The sequence below is a fragment of the Pseudorasbora parva genome, chromosome 16 (assembly GCF_024679245.1).
Source record: "Pseudorasbora parva isolate DD20220531a chromosome 16, ASM2467924v1, whole genome shotgun sequence".
NCBI classification, from domain to species: domain Eukaryota; kingdom Metazoa; phylum Chordata; class Actinopteri; order Cypriniformes; family Gobionidae; genus Pseudorasbora; species Pseudorasbora parva.
In genome coordinates, this window is record NC_090187.1 from 16,472,414 (window position 1) to 16,493,306 (window position 20,893).

General features: G+C 37.5%; 1 pseudogene; it reads right to left on the reverse strand.

The window, feature by feature from the left end:
* Nucleotides 1–14,219: 14,219 nt before the first annotated feature.
* LOC137043268 (extracellular calcium-sensing receptor-like) lies at nt 14,220–18,235 on the reverse strand (annotated as a pseudogene).
* Between the last annotated feature and the right edge of the window lie 2,658 nt (nt 18,236–20,893).

A 20,893-nucleotide genomic window follows, 5' to 3' on the forward strand; every position in this document is an offset into this window, starting at 1 on the left:
TTTCACCGCGGACCAAATGCGGACGTCCCCCAAAAGTCCGCGAGCGAACGTTCCACCGCGGACCAAATGCGGACGTCCCCCGAAAGTCCGCGAGCGAACGTTCCACCGCGGACCAAATGCGGACGTCCCCGAAAGTCCGCGAGCGAACGTTACAAAGCGGACCAAATGCGGACGTCCGCCGAACGTCCGTCAGCGAACGTTACAACTCGGACCTACTGCGGACCTAAACGGACGTTCGCAACGTCCGGGGGACTTCCCCTATTTGCGGGGCTCCTATCCGCACCGGATCGTGGGAATGACGCAAGTGGGCGTGTCTCTACTCATAATTACTTTTGTTTTATACAAGCTGTTCAATCAACTATCACAAACTATGCATCATTTGAAAGCTAAAACACTCAAGATTCATGTTCTGAACTCGTTTTTGCAATAAATACACCAGAGAGGAAAGGGTTAAATTAAATGCTAAAGCAGTGGCTATTTAAACATTAGCATAATGAACGCGGTACTCATCTTTCATCTCCTGACGTTCAGATCAGATCGGACGAATCCACGAAACAACAGCATACATGTCTGTGTAAGAGTCCACTCTTCAAAATGCATCCCACTTTTAATCCAAAACAACGAAAAATAAGGGGAAAAAACTAAAAATCCTCCGTTGTTTGCATAAGCGCTTTGCGTTAAGAGTAATCAATCATGTCCATTGAAGTAATGAAGTTGGACTGGTTTTAGGTAGATTTGGCCATCGCCATGGTGTGTCGGTAAGAACACGGAGACAGGAACCCCATTTTAACTACTTTATTGTCCATCAAGTTCACTGGTTACATTGGTGTCTGTCTGTGTGTATGTGTCTGTGTGGTCTATACAAAGGAAGGGAGAAATAAAATACATAAATTAAGTGAATCTAGAAAAACAGGGTAACATTATCACCTATAAATGGCCAGACAACATTACAAATGTAAAGCTGTACACAGCACTGTAATACAATATATATAAATACTGTGCATCCTTCAACGTGTTAGCTTTATGAACCAAATACACATATGCTTAGCCAAATATAACTGTACCTTTGACAGATTAATCAAACTTCCAAATTAACTATCATTTAAATTTAGGCGGAAATGTCACAATGGCATTAAAGGGATCCCATGGTGTTGAGACTTGTATGGCTTAATATAACATAAATGATGTATCTTACTGAATTATGTGGTAGAAAACCCATGAAAGATCTACGTTATTTAAAAAATCGATTTTATATTTGGACCATGGGCGGCGCCATTTTGTTTGCGTTCTAGGTTGATGACGTAGAGTGGTTGAACTCCTCAATCAGCTGGCATTACCCGTTGCTATTTTTACCACAACGCAACTCGAAAATTGTTTCAGAGTTAAACAAAACAATTGAATTGCTTTGTAATTGTACTTAAAACACACTCAAACATACATGTGCACACAAACTCACCTACACAAGTCACAAACAGATCGGCGGGCGCGCACACACACACCTGACTGCTCTGTCTCAATCGCATGCATCATCACCAAAACATCCTGCCTCTCTTCCTCACGTTACTTTATCCCATCGTCCTACCTAGATATTTCCCTCTGCTGGTCACATTAGGCATTATAGTTAATCTACTATCAACAGTCCATCTAGGGAACAGGATGTGTTGAACAGGATATCAACACAGGGAATAGATTGAGGGTTATGTATGCGCGCGCAGTGCGTGCGTGTGTGTGTGTGTGTTCGCGCCGATCTGTTGGTGTGTGTGTGTGTTCGCGCCGATCTGTTGGTGTGTGTGTGTGTGTGTGTGTGTGTGTGTGTTCGCGCCGATCTGTTGGGGTGTGTGTGAGTCTGTGTGAGAGAGAGAGAGTTTGTGTGCACATGTATGTTTGAGTCCGTGAAGTCGGACAGCTGTTTGTAAATCGGCTGTACACTCGTTATTGCGGTGGAACGTGAGACTGAATGACTGCACTCGAACATGTCCACTATGGTGTCGGACAACACTACAAATGGCCGTCCCTTCAAATAATGCCCTATTTAAGGGTATAGGGTCGATTTCGGATGCAGCCCCTGTCGTGGAGACTGAGCAGCCCAACATCTCGATTGAGACAGAGCCTGTCGTGTGCGCGCCCGCCGATCTGTTTGTGACTTGTGTAGGTGAGTTTGTGTGCACATGTATGTTTGAGTGTGTTTTAAGTATAATTACAAAGGAATTCATTGGTTTTGTTTAACTCTGAAACAATTTTCGAGTTGCGTTGTGGTAAAAATAGCTACGGGTAATGCCAGCTGATTGAGGAGTTCAACCACTCTACGTCATCAACCTAGAACGCAAACAAAATGGCGCCGCCCATGGTCCAAATATAAAATCGATTTTTAAAATAACGTAGATCTTTCATGGGTTTTCTACTACATAATTCAGTAAGAGACATCATTTATGTTATATTAAGCCATACAAGTCTCAACACCATGGGATCCCTTTAACAAGCTCACATAAGACCATTCTGAATATTGTTATACACACAACAAGTATAAATTGCGTTTGTTTACACAAACATTCGCTCGCGCGGGGCCGCGGGTCTTCCACACATCATCTTACATATGAACATCTCTGTCAATAATCTTATTCTGCCGTCACGGCAATATATAAGATAGATAAACACTTACTTTTTATCATTGACGCACACAACTCTGAGGGGAACACACAGACACCTCTATGCTGAGTGAAAACAAACTAAACAGTTCTGTGCACAATCACCCAACCAATTTTATGTTTTGATTGGCTCTCACATTGCATGCTCAGCGCATGATCGCTACGTAGGCTCGTCCTATATGGTTGTGAAATGGATTATGGTGTCCAGCAGAGGGTGCTACTTAACTTCCTCTTCTACATCCATTTTCAATGAAATAGCGATTATAATCATTATTTTGACAATCTCCCCTGTACTGTGGACTGTTCCAGGCATATTAAACCCTCCCAGGTCTCTCTCCTTCAATCAAAAGCTGACTAGGACACATAAATAGAAAGGGAGCTCGTCACTGGGTGATACATCTGTCAGTCAAACTCGCCGGTCCTTAGTTGGATAAGCCAGTCAATGCCTAGTCAATGCATAGCCAGCATAGATTTGATTGATGGATGTAGTAACGAATCAAAAGACAATATTGTGCGTAGTTTATGTAAGAGATGTCGTAAGAAGCATTGGTGAATACCTCATGCTTACTTAGCGTCGTCTTCAAGGTATTCATTAGTATCCAGCGCCTGCCAGTGTAAGTGCCTGCCTGCCGCACACACTTACCATACACAACGCGCAGACTAAATTAGAGACTGTTTTTATCAACTAAATTAGTTTTTTAACACTTGTAAATTCTGTAAATAGTTGTTTTAGTTATCAGGGCCTGCAAATGCATTATAATTAGCAGTTTATTGCAGATTTATTTGAATAAAAACTACTCTTTACTATTACACAAATGTTCTAATATAATTGGACTTTATTGAAAGGACGCCCAGTCTTTTTTTGACATAAAAGCTTACAGAAGCTACATTTTTGAGAGAATCGTCCTCAAATTTTAATCAAAGCATGATCAGACATTCAGTTTTATATTTAGGTTATTTTCAGGGCATTAAAATTAAAATCTCATATTTTTTCCATAAGGGAATAATAAAAAAATAAAAACGTGAGTCACTTACATGCATATTTCCCCTTGTTTTAATCTGTCCCTATACTACTTTGAGTTATTATGACTTTTGGGTAACATAATTTGAAGTGTCTAGTTTAAAATAAGACCACATTTAGGGATATAGACCATAGGGTTTAAGAGCTGCAGACATTTTTATTTGGGGTATGTCATTTTTTTATTTATTTCTCAGCGCAGGGCGAAGGTTAAGTATGTTTGCACAATTATTTTTAAAGTTAATTGAATTAATAATTTTTAGTTGGCTCAAACTTGACTTCAAAGTTACATTAAGTTACACGTTTGACACGTTTCAGTAAATTTCCTCGTATAAAAATCACCACGGCACCTTGACCTATAGCTAATGAGAGAAAGTTGGTCTGACACAAATATAGCACACAACACGCTAAGAGTAAATCTAAAATACATTATATAGTATTATAGTTTAACACAAAATTATGTATTATTACTTAAACATATTTAAAGATCACATTAATGTAATTTAAATCATTTATTCGATGACGGGTGAACTTGATGTAGCCTAAATAATCCTTATTTCTCTTGGATATATTTACTTCTTACTTCACTTCTAATGTTAAATATCCACACAAGGCTAATATGTTCGACATATTTGTCTGCAATTTAATCATTAAAGGTCCCAAGGCATGGGTTGTTTTATTGTTTTATAATGTTTCCTGGGGTGTACATATATTGATCGTATATCGGGTTTTTACATCAAAAATGTCATAATTTAGAAATAAAAGGCATTTTTTCTATACTGATATTAGCCCTCTATTTAGAATGCTCTTTTTCAAGGGGCGTGTCCGCTGTTAGTCTTTAGTGAAAACACCCACTGTTGTGATTGGCTGACATCTTTGCATTTAAAATTAGATAACGTGCAGATGGGGGCTTTTATTGAGCTTTTATTGAGCATAATGAGCAGCGTCATTCAAACGTTTGATTGACCAATCCGAACATTATAAAGAGTGTTCTTTGAATGCTCTCTGTAGTTTAATCATTTAAATAACAGATTTGTTTCATGCTGCTAACAGAAACAACGTGAAGTTGATGGTTTTAGTCACTGGCTTGATTCACTGATGCATCAAGACTGCCAGTGGTGGGATTGACAGTTTTAAACGATTTAGAAAGAAAGTATGAGTGAAGTTGAATGATTAGCTACACATCAGAACTCACTGATCCCAGATCAGGCATTAATGAACACTGTTACTCACTGTTTGTGGTGGTGCTGTTGAATCCGTATAGTAAAGCCTGTGCTGCTGACATCCACTGATAAACTGACTCCTTTCTCTACTAATTCTCTGGGCGGGCAAAGCAGAGGAAGGAGCGGTAACCTTTCCTGGTATGACGTCATAACAGGAAAATTCAAGATCAGCTTGTCTGGGCTCTCATTTTCTCAAAGGCAGAGAAAGACAGCCAGATCTCGTTTTATACTGATCAAAATTTCTAGCGACTTAGGGACAATATTCAGGCTAGGGTAACTCATATTAATGTTGAAAAACCTCATAAAATAAATATTCATGCCATGGGACCGTTAACACTTACCTGACTGACGCGTGAACTGCACCCTCAAAATTGCTGCTGCTGCCTCTCTGGTGAAACTCGCAAATTCCTTTGATCTTAATCCTTCCGCGAAATCAAACGAGCAATACAGATCCTTCCGCATAGTCAAACAACCTCTTGTACGTATTCATTCATATTAAAATTAAAATTGTGGCATATTAAATGCCACAAATAACTACATGTTCATGAATTTTATATGTATATTAAATATGTAATATCTAAGTGTTGTAGGATCTATGTTATCATCATGATGCAGATACCATCATAAACAAAACATCGAAAATACATCTAATTTCACAAATATTTTTCTGATATAGGCTATTATCAAATGTTTCTAAAAGCCCATTTCAACAGCACAAACACAAATCTATTTACCATAGTAAAATATTGAGTTGGCCATAGCCTACTTTTATAAAATATTGACTGGATTCGTGTTTTTTAGTCCAGTCAACATTTGCAATTCTAAATGTTAACTGCATTTGAAAATATCAATTCATTTAATGTTGTTTATAAATATATTTCTGCAGACTTAAAGGGGGGGTGAAATGCTGTTTCATGCATACTGAGCTTTTTACACTGTTAAAGACTTGGATTCCCATCCTAAGGCAAGGCAAGGCAAGTTTATTTGTATAGCACATTTCATACCCAATGGCAATTCAAAGTGCTTTACATAGAAATGAATTAAAACAGTGGTAACAAATGCATGAGAAAAAAAGAGTACCATATGGACGAATAAAAATTTAAAACAAGCATAGTTAAAAACAGTTGTAAAGACAATAATAAGAATTAAAAAAAAAATAGTGACTATCCTAAACATAGTCAAAGTTTCAAAAACTAATGTTGGACGTTTGATAGAGTATTTCTGTGTCAAAAATACTCCTTCCGGTTTCTCACAAGTTTCGGAGAGTTTTTTTCGAGTATGGGTCTACTTGACGTTAATAGATCGGAAGGTCCTTTTATGGGCCGTAAGGGCTCTTCTCCCGGTAGGGTGTACGCTGTAAACAGTAAACTGCTCTCAGCTGCAGATCCAGTCGTCCGTGAACACTAATGTCGGTTATAGTCCGCGCCGCGCTCCACTTCATTCCTCCACTTTGACATTAAGCGACTTCAACGCTTCAGCACAGCATTCCGGGAAGGCAGCGCTGCATTTGAACCGATTTGAACGCAGAAATGCTTCTGTCGCATCGCAAAGTGGATCTCCACACTCCAAGAAGTGTGTTTTTGACGGAGCTGTCCCAGCGATAAAGGTTCGGTCCTGCTTTGGAAACAGCCGGTAAGTAAAACTGCTTCAAATGTCTGTGCTGTGCTTATCGTCGCGTATGTAAACATCAGTAAACGTCACGATCGCGTGCTTCGTCTTTCAAATGCAATAACGGACTTCATTGCTGTTCTATGTAACTTATAACGTTACACTACTCTGACGTGCAAAACCGTTTTGCTTGCTACTAAGGTTTGGTCGCAGACAATAGTCCATAAACCGAATCATGTCATTGTTGACAGGCCTCTAAATACAGTACATACCACAGAGACGGACGTCCTGCTGTTGCTGTTTCTATTTTAGCCTCCGAATTAGATTCTGGATCATATCTATTAGCTGAGATAGCGATGGGTTTCTCCACACTTGAGGACGTCACCGCTTTGCGCATATGTCATTCTTTACCTCCGCCCACACGATACGCCTCCAGGCACTCGGTTTTTTTCCGGAAAGACTCGGTACAGCCCATATTTCTTTTACAAATATAATAACACGAAAGACTTTCCGGAGATATGAAGGATGCAATACTACTCTATAGGTACTCAAGATTGACATGAGATTGACTGAAACTGAGTGTTTCACCCCCCCTTTAATATAATATGTCTTCTTAACTAAGCACAAGTAAGAAAATTAGTTCAACTTATATATTTTTGCTCTTCCAACATTTTAATTGGAGTTTTTAGAGTGTATTAGACTGCTCATGCTGTAGAATCAACTGGCAACTATCATGAATAAAACAAAATTAATAACAAATAAACAGAGTCTTAGACTCTGAACAAGACCAGTGATCACTAGATGATGAAAATATAATCATGAACAAAGAGACAAATCACCTTACCATGTTTTTTTATTTGGCTTTCCATGCCATAACAAACATGTTTTATAATCACAGTTCAAGCAGCCAGAAATGTAATGCTAGAGAGTCTAGGGTCAAGAGTCCAATTAAAGAAAACACTGTTCACCATCATGGTGGCTTCAAATAAAACTATTATTTTCAATAAAAGAGCAACATCCACAGGAATAATAGTCAGTCTGGTTAATAATGTGTGAAGCTAGTAATGCTGTTTGTGAAGTTGTTTAATCCTCTGCTGAGATCTTCAGAGATTTAATGTCTTTTTTTATCTTCAGTTGATTTAATCTAAAGCTGTGGCTGAAGTCAGTTATAGTTTTTGTGTTTCTCTGTCCTTCAGTGATTCTGCTCATTATCATCAGGTGTTCATCATTAATTCTCAATCATCTTTTAATTATCTTAGTAACTTCAACACTGCTTCAATGGTACTTTAACTCATTAGTGAGCACACACATGAACACTAGGAAGTGTTAATTTAACATGTTTTATTTTTCTGTGTACTATTACATAAATCTTAACTGTTTCATTTACGTATAACTGGGATTTATCATTCACATTCAGTTTATTAATACAATTAAATAAATCTTACCTGTTTCATTTATATATGATTAACAAATCAGATTTTCATTAAGTTTATTAATTTGTTTGTTAAAATTATATAATCAAAATGCATGTAATATTTATATGCAATTCAAATACATGTTTAGACATTTTTTAAGTGACTTACATTCTTAAGAACAACTGACAAAAAAATTCACAATATTTGCATGTCAAATTAACAAAATTGCTTTTACAGTATTTCTCTGTTTTTGATACCAATATTTGTAGTTTTATCAAATAAAATGTATTATAATCACATGTTGTAAATATAACAAAATATTCTGTTTAATAGTTTACAAAAGTCCACTGTGATTCAAACTAAAAATATATGTCTTGGGGTTTACAATAATTTTCTGTTGGGATTTTACATTGTTTTTCTGTAAATTTTAGGGGCATAAGGTTAGATCTATTACAGTCATTCACCGTATATAGTAAGAACACTTTGTGTTAACCAAATAACACAATAATTAATAATAATTAATTGTAGCATTTTTACAACCTTTGACCGTTAAAATCACGATAATTTTTTTACAGTGTAAACAGCTCCCAACAATTTAAGATGTATAATTAAATATGTTTCTTTACAAGGAGGGCCCTAGCATTCTGGTTGTGTCCTATACGCACATTTTCAAAAATAATGTAAAAAATAAATAAAAATAAACCTACTGTTTTACCTTCTTTTCTTTTCTTCTCTTCTGTTCAATAAGTACCACCAGTCTTATGCTTTTGTTTAGATAAATGCGAAAATCTAATTTAATGTGGAAAACTCCTATTGTTGTAAAATTTTACTAGTTAAATGAAAATAAGCTAATGTGTGTTCTAAAGTATCTAAAATTATTAACATATTTAGAAGTGACCACGAAAAACAATACCATGCATGTTTATTACATGTTAATTATGTTGTTACATTGGCACAGTGCTCACAAAATATTTAACTGAACTGTTTGTGAAAACACAACGCAGCAACCGCCGTTTTACCAATATCTTTTAAAAATTCACTATTTACCGTTATTTCACTTTCTTTCCACTTTTTTCTTTGCACCACACCAATAATAGTGCTGCTTTTTAATTTTCAAATATTAACACATGCTACTTTAAACACAAACAAACTTTATCAAAGTTCTTATATCCAAGCATTAATGTCTGAACCCCTGTCATGGTCCATGTAAACCTTTAAAAACCATTAACAAGGCCTTGTATTGCACTCTAAAATCAACAGGAAACCATTGCAGAGAAGCCAGCACCATAGAGATATTAGAACATTTTCTGTCTGGCTGCAGCATTTTGCACCATTTTTAGACAGTCCCAGATATAAAGAAAGTTAATCCAGTCTGGATGAAATAACAGTGTGAATCACTGTCTTCATACATTTTAAAGTCAAGAAGATCTTTAATTCAGTAATATCCCTCAGTTGGAAAAAAAACTACCTTGATCCACTGTATTGATTTTAAATCAGTTCTCACTTGAGTGTTGACATTGGTAAAGGACCAAGGTGAAATGCACACTTTTTGGCTAACTTCGATGGGCCAAAGATTACACCTTCAGATTTGGACTCATTTAGCTGCAGAAAACATTGTTAGATACCATCCACACCTTTATTTCACACAGGCTTCTTCATTATACCAACACTATATTGAGAAAAATCACAGGAGAAGCTATATGGCCACAAGAGGTCCTCAATGAACAAGGAAAAAATCAGATAGCTTGAATCAGGCCAAGCTAAATCAGGTTAACCACTTAAACTCCAAGGACCCTGTACAGGGTCGGAAATGACATCGTCATTTCACAGATATGTACAGTAAGTTAACCTTACAAAAAACAGTAAAGCTACAGGCATTGTTCATGGTTAGTTCATGTTAACTAATGCATTAACACATGTTAACTAATTGCAATGTTAACATTTATAAATGCATTTAGAAAATATAAGTAAATTATTATTAAACTATTTATATTTATACATCTTATTATTTAGACATATAGTAAGTTACTCAGTGTGTTATTTCATGCTTTGTTAACATGTATTCCAACAGTAATTCATGATTAATTCAGGTAGTTATAAAACATTAAGTAGATGTCAGTTAATCTGTTAATAATTTAACACATTTTATAATAAGGTATTAATTTAGGGCTTATCACAATATAATTTTCCATATCAAAAAAATAAATAAATAAACAAATATATATATATATATATATATATATATATATATATATATATATATATATATATATATATATATATATATATATATATCACGATAAATGTAAAATCTTTATTTCTTTAAAGTTTAAAGGCATATTTTTGCTCCTGAGTGAAATATGTAAAAAACAGTTTCCGGTGGTTTTAAACTATCCTTTATTGTCAGAACATGACAAACACTTCCCAAACAGGTGAACAATTTATTAAATCTAAGGTAGATAAGGTAGCATTTTTTTACTCTACACTGTATATCGATAATATCATTATTTATTGTGTTAGTAGTAAAACACTAAAAACCCAAACCCCCAAAAAAATGGTCCACTGTGCATTTCTCTCTCTCTCTCTCTCTCTCTCTCTCTCTCTCTCTCTCTCTCTCTCTCTTCGAAGGAAGAACTTCGAAGAAGCAGGATAATTTAATAATTAAATTCCGTGTGGTAAACGTGAACCTATGATAAACATGCAGTCCACATACGTCACTGTTTTATGTCGGATGGGATCGCCAAAATATCCTCAAACCTCTGAAGTTGAGCGAACTAACTTATCAACGATATCTGTGTCCTCCGAGCTGGTCGTGAGCTCTGAGTTTTCTTTACTATCGCTCATTTTTCTTGCTCCACTTCACTCCGATCCTCCAAGCCTGTCAGTCACTGTGACTGTAAACAACCCAGAAGCCCAGTCTGCAATACACATGCGCAGCATTACGCATTGCGTGTAAGCATTATATTGAGAATTTATCGAACTGTTGTTATCGTTTTATCGAGGAAAATTATATCGTGATAATTATCGTTATATCGCCCAGCCCTAGTATTAATTAACATTAGTTAATGCATTAGTTAACAGGAACTAACCATTTAACAACATCTCCGTTCAGCATTAGTTAATCTTTGTTAAAAGTGTCATGAACTGGCTTTTTAATTTTTTTATACTGTTGTCTGAGGTCAACTACTGACATTTGTGTGGTTTTTACATTCAAAAACACCATTACTAATAAGTAATAGGCTATTTTCTGGTTTTGAGCCTTTCTTCAAAACGCTGAATTTTGATGGCAGTGCTCCACTGGAGACTTGGAAGTAAACGCCCACAGCTAGGATTGGAGAAGATTTGCATATTTAATGAGCTTCAGCTCCCCAGTCAGTTCAGTGAGGGAGGGATTGTTTTGAAAGTGGCAACCGGAATAATTATCTTGACCACAGGGCTCGTAAAGTCTTTATCAAACAAACACAATGATTTATTTAGCACGAACCACACACACACACACACACACACACACACACACACACACACACACACACACACACACACACGCGCGCCCTTTAAATGTCAAGTCAAGAGAGAGAGAATAGTGCAGAACAAGAAATTAATATTATGAGAATCATTGGACTGCTGACAGGCTTACATTTCGGTAGGTTTACGTCTGGAAATCACATAGCGCCAGGACGTTGGGCTTTGCGAGCCCTGGCCCACAAATGTCTGAGTCCAGCGTGTTAAAGGTATATTATGTTAGACACGTACACATAAGCAAAGCTATCTACAACAAGGCAATGCTGTTACATATAAAAAACATGTTTTACTCACATAAGTTTATAGCATCATTCCTGTCGGATCCAATATAGAAGAAACAGCATTGTGTTTTAATCTCAAATGGCTGCAAATCCAGCATCGACCTAAGATTTGTTTACAAACAATTCTGCAGTGAAATGAGGTAAACATCATTGTCTTCCTCAAGTCAGCTGGAACTTAATTAAAAATCAAGTTCAATCACACATTCCTAATATTAGGATCTGAAGGAAGCTAATGCAGCGACTGTGTTCTTCCACAACCAGGAATAGCGCAATATCTTGCTATCTTCTTCGCAGCTCCATGAGTTGAAGGGCGGGGCTACTGAATTAGACGCGCTGTAGAGGCATGTTTTGTCGTGCAAGGACATCAAGATGCGCACACGATCGTTTTCTGGGCCTGGTGTCTATATAAAATCTTTTATTTGACTAACAAGTACGTTTTCAGCTTACAGGATATCCTTATACTACCATGACCTTTTATATATCAAAAGCTCAAGGGAAAGTTGATTTCTCAATTCATCACCCCTTTATTGTTAACTCACATATATATTAATGCATTTATTCACATTAAAAGTGCAATTAGTTAACATTAGTTAATGCATTCGTTAACATGAACTTATCATGAACAAAACCTCTGTTCAGCATTAATTTTAACTCACATATATAAATGCATCTATTCACGTTAACAGTGCAATTAGTTAATGCATTAGTTAACATGAACTAACCAGTGTCTTAAACTGAAGAACTAATCTTCAGTTTAAGACGCTGAGCAAAGCTTGCTTGAAATGGACCGAACAAATGAACGATCTTGAATTAAATTGTTGTGGCATCGGATTATAAATATAACTGTTGACATTTTTAATTAATTTTTAATTTTACTGCACTGTTATGTCTTTATTTTCTATGACATTCTCTCATCAACTCTGGGTTGGCAACCATGAAGGCTGAAGAGTCTGGTGTGGTGGCCATGTCATTAACAGACTTTGGTGTGGCTGACATTTTTTTTTGGACATTTAGATTTATTTAAACATTTAGCAAAGAAAGATTGCCTACATAATTCATATTTCAACTCGTTTCAGTCGATTTCACACATTTAAGTTGTGGCAATAGTTGAACTAGTAAGATGTGTACAAGTTTATTACTAACATTACACATTAACTAATGGAAGTACGAATAAACTACTTACCTATCGAAATATAATAGGTATCTTCCTCTTGATTAAGCCACCATCGCATTCTTCTTCTGAGGTAAATTCAAGGTTTAATCTTCGCAATGCATATTTTTCCAAAATCGATGAAAATTAGATGAGTTCTTTTTTTTATCGAGATGTTTTTGTGCGCCTCACATGGACAATTACAATTTTAGCAGAAAGTGTACCTATCCTTGGTACAAAAACATACGGATCATACAGATAATTTAAACAGAATATATGTTTTTGATATGACTTTGTCACAATATCTCTCATGTTTGTCAGTATTCTCTGAGTTTCAGTTCATTTTTGAAATGCATTTCAGAAAAAAGTTCACAAAGACTGAGGCGGCAGAAAGCGCACCCTGTTTTTTTTCTTTTTTCACAAAAGCACAGAACAAGTTTTGTTATTATGAACAAAGCAGGGGTGGATTTGGTGATTTGGGATCCTCAGGCAAAATATAGGAATGTAGTTATAGTTGCACACATGTAACTGGATCATCCTTGTCCTTCCTTTCTCTGTTGTGATGTTTGATGCTGCATGGTGGTGTCCCATAATTGTGTCCAATTTTTCTACATTTTTCATGTTCGTGTTATAGGGGAGCGCGGGGCACATCCTAACGCGGGGTTAGTTGTAACACGGATGGTTTAACACTTTCCACACATGCTAGGCTGATGAAACTTTGTGTATTTATTAGGGGTGTCCCCGACTAAGGATTTAGACATTCAAATCAGAATTGTCGAATCTTTTAATGGTCGACTAATAGTTAAATCATCTATGTGTATGTAAATGGATTGGGAGGGGCACAACACTAGTCAGCAAGAGGGTAAAACAATTTTTATTTTCCTTTACACACTGCACACAGCAACAACTTTTAATAAAGCAACCAAAACTGCCTGCCAACTGACAGACAAGCTGACAATGGCTTTCTTATTTAGGTTTAAATAATAGGTAATGTGGTGGATAAACATGCTTAAAATGTTTTCTCAGAGATTTGACCAAGTGTTCATTCATGATGTCACTGTTGACTGGCAAAGCCCTCAACAGTGACTGGCATCTGTTGTCTGGGATGATAATGACCGATTGAGAACTTCATTTATTTATTTCTCCAAGCAAATACAAGAGGTCTTTGAATATCCAAACATTTAAAGTAAAAATAAAATAAACTAATTAAACTAATTTTGTCCCTGGAGTCACCCAAAACTGTTCCATGCAATGTTTCATGTAAGAGTTATTCAGGAAACCTGGGCGTACATTTAATAGTGTCTTTGTGTTACGCTGTAAAAATCACTCACCAGTCTAGGATTTTCACAAACCACATCTATTTATTTTGGGTACCTCTTCCCATGACTGCTTTTTTAGTGTTTCTCTCTGGGTGTAAAATAATGATGTAGCACTTTGGGGCAAATATGGCCACCAGTAATCCAAAACTGGAAGCCAGGATGGCAAAGAGCTCCACAGCCACTGCATATTTCCCTGGTGAGCTGACATATGCTGGAACAAATGCAATCCACACAGCACAGAAGATCAACATACTGAAGGTGATGAATTTTGCTTCATTAAAATTATCTGGAAGGTTTCTTGCCAGGAAAGCTAAAAGGAAGCTCACTGCTGCCAACAGTCCAATGTATCCCAGCAGTAGAGAAAAACCTGCCACTGAGCCAATAGCACATTCATATACTATTATAGACCTAATATACTGGCTGTTTTTATGAGGTGTTGGAGAGGCAGTTGATAGCCAGACTGCACATATCACTAACTGGAGGGCTGTTAGGACCAGGACAGTTCCTCTTTGTTGAGGTGCTCCAAACCATTTTATTGCACCTTTAACTTCTGGTCGAGATGACTTGAACACGGCTATTACCACCATAGTCTTGACCAGGATGCTGGAGATGGACAGGACAAAGCTAATGCCAAACACTGCATGTCTTAACTGGCATGTCCACAATTGAGGCCGGCCAATGAAAAGCAGCACACACAGGAAACACAGTTTAATGACAACAGTAGCAGGAAGCTGAGCTCTGAATTGTTTGAACGTACTACAGGAGTTTTGCGGTAATGAGCAAAGATGAATATCACAAGAGCACAGATACAGGTTCCAAGCAGGGCAGCAGTGGTCAGAGAAATGCCGAGAGGATCCTCATAGGACAGAAACTGCACCTCCTTGGCAATGCAATGATCTTTTTCTGGGTTGGACCAGAAATCATCTGGACATTTGATGCACTCAGTGGCATCTGTACATGCGAAAATAAGAAACAATAAAATAAAGAGAAAAAGCAAACAAAAATATGGTTTAATGGTTAAAATAATGATTAATGGTTAGTGAAAGATTACGATTTTAGGTAACACTTTCTATAAAGCCTGTATTTATAATGGATTATAAAGGTATGTTCAATGCATTATAATACATGCATTGTCATATAAACAACCTTTTAAAATTATACCACCTGATATATAAAAACAAGTTACAATACATAATAATACCTACCTATATGTGGTTATAACTTTTAAGAGTAAAATGAACAATTGTCTCAACAAGGGTAATAATAATGTGCCGTATAATCTGATAAATAATCATAACAATAGATACAATACATTATAATAATTAGCTATTTGTGTATTAAGTTGTTTATAAGGCATCATGCATGTATTATAATGCATTAAGAATACCCTTAAAATGCACTATATATACACAGGCTTCCTAGAAAGTGTTAGCATGTTTTTTTTTCTACGATACCTTTTTCCCACCGATCGTAATTTCCAATGATACCTTTTACTATTTCTCACCTGTTGTATTAGAAATCTCTCCATCAGCACATGGCATGCAGTCAAAACAGCAGACAGGAAGGCCCTTCTTTGTGGCTCGTCTGGTTCCTGGAGGGCAGCTTTCACTGCACACAGACTGTGGGGGCTGAAAGAGACATCATCTGTTATTATTCAGTTAAGCACTGATATGTTTCTGTTGTGTTCGCATGATATGATGGTCTTGGGAATGCACTGCATATTTTTTATTTAACTATACTGCATTTTGGAATTATTTGTTTTAAATATTCTTTTGCACAAATTATGATATTGCAAATAAAATTACAATTACTTTGTTTGTCTCATAGTTCCAGTATATTGCATCCTTATCCAGTGTCAACACCTTCTCTGATGTTGCCCCTTCATTTACCACACCAACTGTACGGACAATTTCTGATCCATCAGAGGTCGGCTGCCAGTTCATCACATCATAGATAGCCAGAGCATCTCCATTCTTGTCAAATGAAACCTGATCCCCAAATCCTGTAGTGAAGTTCACTTTCTGGAGGTAGTGTACCAGCTGTACAGTTTAAAGACAGGACATATGTTATATGTTTATCTGATGTAATTATTATAGCACTCTATTATAGCAGAAAATTTGCACTCTATTTGAGTCTTACCTGCCAGGGTTTCAGATTCGTTATATCAGCACAACTGTTCCTACTAAATGGTCCCCTCCCCTCCTCACACTGCATCAGATCATGAATTGCGTGTGCCATGGCATAAACTGCCTTATAGACATTGTAAGAGGCCCTAAGTTCTGACACATCAGTGTATGGTGTGTCTGTGCTGCTTAGATCCTCTTGTCCTGAACATTTTTTTTCTCCCTCTTTGTCTCCAATGTCAAAATGACACCCAAACATGTTCTCCCAGAAGATTCTCACCATATTGTTTTGTGAGTTGTTGTCAGGACGAAGGCGTAGCAGGAAGTTATTAAGCCCCTGTATCTCTCCTCGTCGGATGGCAATACCCAGTGTGCCCCCCAATACAGACTTAAGTCGTGGAGCAAGAAGCACAGGTGAGGTGGACCATGCCTCACTAGCAATCCACTGCCTGCCTGTAACATTTTTTAACACCATCTCATCAACCACGGGTAACAAATAGCTTGAAGTGGAAAATACAACCACCACTTTTGCTGTAGATTCTAGAATGATTCCAACTATGCGTTGTATTTTCTTTTGGTTGTTATCATTGGGCAGTATCTCAGAGAAAGCCACACACCCTCCAAACTCCTGCACATCCTTATGGAAAGATTGAGCGGCATTTATGCCATAATCATCATCACTATAGAGGAGACCAACCCAGGTCCATCCAAAATGCCTCAAGATCTGAACCATTGCCCGCACCTGGAAGGCATCACTGGGGATTGTTCTAAAGAAAGAGGGGTACTTTTTCCTGTCACTCAAACAGGAGCAGGTGGCATAGTAGCTAACCTAATTAGGAGAGATTGAGAGCAGAGACAGAGAGAGATAAAGATAAAATATCAGTGTCATAAAGTCATTGTATTAAAAAAAGATTTTTGTCATTTGGTTTGGATTATGGGATATTAGCCAACCAAAGATAATGTCACCAAAACACATTATAAAATGGTTGCAGAAGAGACTGATACACATACAGTGATGTGCAAATATTTCCTTTAAGTCTATTTAGAAATGATAGTTTCCTTAATAATCTTTTCTTTTTTTCACAGAAAAAGAGGGCAGATATATCCCTTACCATAGGCAGTCGAAAGAGCCCTAGGACACTGGAAATTGCAATAGAATGAGTAGAACCTGGATCACCTATGATTCCAATCACTGGTGGTGGGCCTTTGCAGTTAAGGTCAGAGATAGTCTCCTTTGTGCCACTAGCCAGAGCTGTGGCCCCACGGAATGCCACTCCAAGCCTTAAGCAGTTATCATAGATCTGATAACCAAGTGTGATGTTAGGAAGCAGGTTGGGTTTGTTATTAATTTCATTGATGGCAAAAACCATTGTCAGTGCTTGCTGGAAGCTTGTCATATAGAAGCTGGAAAAGATGACACAAATCAAATTAGATCATTAACTTCAGTAATACTAACAGTAACAATAGAAAAATGAATAATACATAATTAATAACATAAATAACACATTTTGTGAGATCAGATTTTGGATTTCTAAATTTACATTTTTCAGTTTTATATGCAGTGAATAATTTCAGCCCTGTAATAGCATGTAATATGTTTCTGTCATGTAATATGTTATCGGTTTCTTAGACAAAATCATCATTGACATAGCATTCCATTTTCCAATTATTGTCTTTAAGTGTTCCTCTGTTAGTGTGGTCCTGACTCACAGCTCACAGTGTGGTAGTTTTGGCTCCATTCTGAAGCTCAGCTCTGGGAATGCTTTGAGGTATTGAACCTCAAACAGACCACCGATGAGAAGGTCTCCTTTCTGATACATCCCATTCAGCCTGAATTGTCCCTGGAGCTGACAGGTACCTGGGGTGGCCATCATGCCTAAAGAGATATAGTTAGAAGACAGCAGCAAGCAAATATGCAGAATTAACCACATCCCTCACCCTTTATCTTGCTATGTCAGTCTTCCCTCAACTCACTTATTTATCACAAAGATTGTGTGTGGTGCTTTTTTATGTAGCAGGCGGTGCCACTGGCCTCTCTGGAAACAAGGACGTCATTTTTGCCATTTGGGGCCCTCAACCAAGTATAACAATAATAAAAAAAAACAAGCAAAATAAAACAAAACAATACAAACAATAAGTATAAGTAATATATAAATAACATTTTTTTTCTCTTATAATAATTATTTTTATGTGTCTTGTTGTATGTATTATAGACAAAATTTGGCTCCTTTACACCAACACATAAATGTATGGTCTCAAAATTAGTAATAACAAAAAATGATAAATAATTACACAACTAGATTTATATTCACAAAATTGCAAGTGAAAAAAAAAACATAAATACTTACGTATTCATTATTTTTTATATTTAAAGTTTAAAAATAATTTTACTCAATTATATTTGTTAGTTTGTTGAAAATAATATTTGTGAAGAATACCTTTGCACTTGTGGATCTTGTTTTAGAAAAAAAAAAGTATTAGTTAAGGATTTTGTTAATCTAATTTTGTGAATATTTTCAATTTACATTCATAGGCAAATCTCTGACCCCATATCAATTCTTGACAATCTTCAGTCTGACATATAGATGGCAGTCATATACTTGACTTTTTGTAAGACACCTGTGTGCAACTGTGTTACATTATAAAGACCTGCTTAATCTTCCTGTCTCCTAGGGGTCGCTATGGGGAATGCCTCTGGCATGACAGGTGTCTGAAGCATGTGTCTGATCACAACAGTGAATGGTAGGCAGCAGCCTATGACTTCAACTTTGGTGAAACCAAGAGTATTAAAGGGCACCTGTGCAAAATGCCATCCTCCCCTCTTGTCTTCAAGAAAAAATCTCCATCCCTATTCTCGAGGGATATAGGACTCTCATTTGGGTAGAATGCTGAGTATAAGAGACAGAGAAGGAGCTTTTTTCCTTTCTGTTCTCTCTTTAGGGATAGTAGTTAGTGTTTGCACAAGCGTGTTTGGCTCTCAAGGGAGTTTAATGCCCTCGTTGCAATGCATTCATGTTTGTTCTCATTTGTTTTTACAATGCTAGTACGCTTGACTGTTGAGGGGGTTAAATGTGAGCTTTACGCAATGTGATCACAGTAATTGGTTCCACTTGGGCTTGACTTTTTCCTGAGAGATAAAAGTTGAGCACCTGCAATTCAAGATAGGGGTTCCGTGGTACGGGTGCCGCAGCCGCTACAGTGGTAGGCAGGATCGGCTGTGGGGGTTATGGCCGGAGCACAGGGGAGCCAGAATTTACCGTTCCTTTTTTAACTTCTCTTGTTGGCTCAAATATTGCTACTGACTCAATGTGTTTCTAATTTTGAGGAATTAGTGTCAGAAGGAGTGTAGTGTGTTCTTACGCTGCTTTGCACTGAGGTCTTGACCACGGCACAAACTACAGTGGGGGTCTGCGAGCGAACTGTAGCGAATAACCTTGTTCCCTTTCGAAAGGGAACTCTCGCTGCATCAGCTGACGCTACGGGGAACGCCTCCAGCGTGACAGGTGTCTGAACTACTATCGAATCAGGGCAATCCTATTGACCGGTGACAGCCTATGATGTCATCAAGGTGTGACCAGGAAGTATAGAGGGAATGCACGGGACGTCATCGTCAGCTGGAGTGACTGTGATTACGCCCCGCTGAGTGGCAGAAAGACTGAGAGGCAGCATTGGTTTACAGCGCGAATGCAGCGAAAACTCACAAAACCAGGCCCCGTGCCAGAAGGAGGGTAGGGGAGGCTTGTCCACGGACCGCATAATTATCGCTGTTCTGAGCTTGAGACGGACTTGATAATAGCGTGTAATTTTCTCACTCAAACCACTGCCACCTGCTGCTGCTTCTGCTTTTAGAGTGAAAAGCTGCCCATAACTGCTTGTCTGTGATCTGTAATCCTCTGTAAGAATTCGTAATAATTGCATATTATCAGCGAAAAGGAGGAAGCAAAAGATCCAGTGTGTATCTGTATTTGCACTCATCAAATGATTACATTTCCAACGTGTTTTCGCCTCGGTGAGTAATGTAGCCAATCACAGACATCTTTGTAGACTTCTACAACGGAATTGGCCAATCACAGGTGTTGAATTTGGAATCACTCACTGCTCAAATGTTTGTCCAGGCGCTGAGTTCAGTTAAACATGTGCAGCAATCCTCTGTATGTGCAGACATTGTGAAAATAAGAGATTAATTGTATACCAACATCACTGCGGAACTTTGTGAGATTGCGTTTATTGAATGAGTGACAGCTTTTAGTGAATATAAAGTATATTACCACCACTACACGCTTCAAAACACGGACCCATCCACATATACATGCGGGATTCACTTGAAAAATGTGATGAATGACAGTTATAAACATTCTTGTCGAAATGAGGCTCCTAAAAATGTCAGGAAAGCACGATTCCTGGCTGCATATCATTATCCATGGTCACTGAATCTTTTGTAAGTTGTAAGGATCGTTTGCTCCACTCGTGTTTTCCTCCATTAACTCCAGTCACGCAGCAGCTCTTCTGCCACTCAGCCCCGGCTAAGGGGGCGTGATACGGTGGGAAAGTGACGTCGATGCATTCCCTCTATATAAGGGCGCCTAGCA